At 42.4% G+C, this 3,371-nt stretch overlaps 1 pseudogene; it reads right to left on the bottom strand.

Annotated features, from left to right (window-relative positions):
* Positions 1-452: 452 nt before the first annotated feature.
* Positions 453-1,921, bottom strand: LOC117063852 (annotated as a pseudogene).
* Between the last annotated feature and the right edge of the window lie 1,450 nt (positions 1,922-3,371).

Genomic DNA, 3,371 nt, shown 5'->3' on the forward strand with positions numbered 1-3,371 from the left:
ACTCTTTTATAGCCATGGCCACTTTCTTTTTCTTTTCTTTTTGGCTTTTTCTTACACTCCAACGCCAATTTATTTTCAAAAACGGCTCTGTGGTATCCTATAGTTTGTCTTTTTTTGTATAATTATACAAACTTTGAAAGTTACATAAGTTGTAATGATCTAATAGTATTAATAGCCATCCAAAAAACACTTTCCCACCCTCTCAACAACCATCCAGGGGGAAGTAAAAGTCCTGAAAAGAGGCCAGTTCAACATGGCCTCTACCCTGGTAGAAACATAATTTGAAAAGAGAAGAAAACAGAAATTAACTAAGAGGTGTTGCCAGTGTCTCTCAGGAGTGGGGCCCTGGCTGTTGCCAGGGGTCATGAAAGGCAGAGCCTGCAGCATGTAGTAAGGTGGCCAGGAGACCTTGCAACCTTATCTTCCTCATCCCTGCACATCCACATCCCAACTTAGGTGTAATGGAAATCCTTCAGCAGGGTTCTCCTCTGCTGCTTCTGCTTCTCCAAGTCCCCTCTGTCACTGCTGTCTGCATGCTTCACTTTCCATGAGAGGTTTTCGATCTCAGCCTCCAGCTGAGCCTGCTGGTATTCAGACAGCTTCTTCCTGGATCCAGACTCCATGTAATATGCATATGGATTGGTTATTGCAGGGTGTATTGACACTTGGCCAAGAGCTTGGCAGCATTCTGTAGGTACTGCCAGTAAATCCATGTCCACAGATTGTTCATGACCCTCTCCTGAATCTTCTCATGAATCTGCTGGTATGTCTGTGCCTCTAGCTGCAAGTTTCTGTTGTGGTTTTCCCACCTCTCCAAGTAGAATAAGTACTTCTTGAGGGCTTCCCTCTCCTGGGCTTGTTGGCACTGGTTCACAATGTCAGGATTCTCCTTGTAAGTACTGCACTCATATTATTCACTGCCATGAGCCTTCCAGTCTTCTGGATACATCCAGCAGAAGTCGTGTATATATTTGGAGCGCTGCATGTGATTGCAGCCTCCATTCTTCTCAATGCAGATGTTGCATTTGGGACAGTCTTTAATGTGAGCACTAATGTAGTTGACTGTTTCAGAGTCGTCTGCACGCTTCATGAGCCATTTTCAGATTGTGACACAGTCTGTGGGTGCATGATATATTTGATGACACTTAGAACAGAAGACCTCATTGCACTGATTGCACTGTATTCGGCGAGCTCTAGGCTCCTGTACCCGAATAACCATGAGGCAGTCTGCACCAGGGCACAGCTGGGGCTGGTAATGACTCTCCACATAGCCCCTGAAGAGGTAGAACCTGTATTTCTATCTCAGTTTTTCCTTGGGAAGCAATGGAAACACAAAGTCCTCTGGTGTATGGAATGGGACAGTCCTGAGCCATGCAAGAGACTCCCACACCCACACCATCCTTGACGAGAATTGAGCAGTGCTGCTCCCAGCAGCTGCGGCAAAACTGGTGTTGACAGAGCAGGGAGAGTAGGTTTTTCTTTTGTGCAAACTGCATACACGCTGCACAATGGTGAGGGGGATGAGATGTGGGAACATGTTTTATGGATTAGCCTGAACTCAAGCCTCAATGAGCAGTTGAGCAGAATTGGACTTGTACCTGTCCAATCTCTCTGAAACTTGCCAATGGAAATTGACTAATATAAGTTTAGCAACTGAATGAGATACCTTTAGGACAGAGTCTAAGCTGGTCATGTGCTCATTCAGGGCACCCTCAGATTTCTTGTAGGTCAAGTAAGTGAACTGGTACTCCTCGGGATCAAAGGCATCAGTACCCTGCTGCTCCACATCAGTGGCTACTCCCAGGTAATAGTCCTCTATGTCCCCAGGGTCTACATCCTCTTCTTCTTCTAATTCCTCACAATTTGAGTCATAGTGCTCTTCATTGCTGTCAGATGCCTGGCTATTCATGTCCACAGACATCTCAGCATCCAGCCAAGTTGCAGAAAAGCAGTTGCTTTTTCCCCCTCCCCCAAAAACTACCGCTTTCTCAAATGCATTCGTATTTTTGTTTTCTGTAATTCTTGGAGACCTCTTAGGCAGATGTCACCCAAATACTCTATGTAATATAATTTCCATCAGTAGCTGCGGCTCCGCGGCTGCTGAGCCCGGGCGAGCCAGACCAGGTCAGCCCGGGCCAGAGGGATTTGACTGGGGCCCAGCTGCAGCAGAGGCAGAGGCAGTGGGCTGACCCAGGTCCAGCCATGGCCACTTTCAATACGTTTAGAAGATAGTGCATACATATTGAGAACTATGTTACACATAAACGTGTCAAAACATGTGTTTACCTTTTATATTCCCTAATTCGTGTTTGGAAAGGAAAATTTTCCCAAACTTGTATTATACTACTAAATTGCACAAGCTGCACTTATCACTAATACTCTGAGATTCTGTTTTCTCCAATAAAAAGTTTTAACTTCACAGTTGAAATTCACTGCTTGAAGCTATGTATAATAGGAAAGCTCCATTTAACTAAGATCATTTATGCATATCACTTCTAGATTCTTGGGCATTTTTAAAGTCAAATTATATAGCACTCGTTGATCAATTAACCACAAACTATTTCTGGATGCATACACTGTGGTAAGTTTATGTAGAAAACAAAACAATACAGGGAAGTGAGTCATGCACTAAATCTGGTGAGGAAAATATGCCTAAATAGATAATTATAGTATAACATAATACATCTTACAGAAAAGGTAGATACCAGGTATTTTAAGTCCAAAATTTGAAGCTTTTTGTTTTGTTTTGTTATTTTAGTTTGAAGTTTTTAACCTGCTGAAGTGGAAGGAGAGATTCTTGGGAAAGCTTTACAAAAAAAGATGACATTTTAGCTGAGTTAAAAAGAGTAACTGTAGTTTATTCGACAGCAAAGAGGTGAGGAAGAAGAAATTCTGGGCAGAAAGATAGCCTATGGAACATCAAAAAGGCATAGAGGATAAAGACGTAGCTGTGGAGGAGAAATATGCGAATTTTATTTTAGCCTTGTCTGTTTATTCTTCTTGCCACATTGGGCAGCTTATGTAGCCTCTCAAACGCCCAATTTTTTTCTTTTTGAAATGGGGAGAATGATTATACCTTCCCCTTAAAGTTGAGCAAAAGTTAAATGAGATAAAAATGTCAAATATTTCATACATCTCTCTCATAATTCTAGTGTTCAAATACTCCTTTCATTTCTCGTGGAGGTGCTGAACCACGTCATGTAAGTGGAAAAACTACAGGATAGTTCAGTATAGCATGGGTTGTGTGAGAAATGAGCGCAACAATGGTAACACTCATTTGGATGTTTGTGGTAACAGATAGGAATACCCATGAAAGACTTCAAGCAGGGAAGAGATGTGATCAGATTTTTGCTCTAGCTATCTAACATTGC

This window comes from Trachypithecus francoisi, unplaced genomic scaffold (assembly GCF_009764315.1).
Source record: "Trachypithecus francoisi isolate TF-2019V2 unplaced genomic scaffold, Tfra_2.0 Lachesis_group19, whole genome shotgun sequence".
NCBI lineage: Eukaryota > Metazoa > Chordata > Mammalia > Primates > Cercopithecidae > Trachypithecus > Trachypithecus francoisi.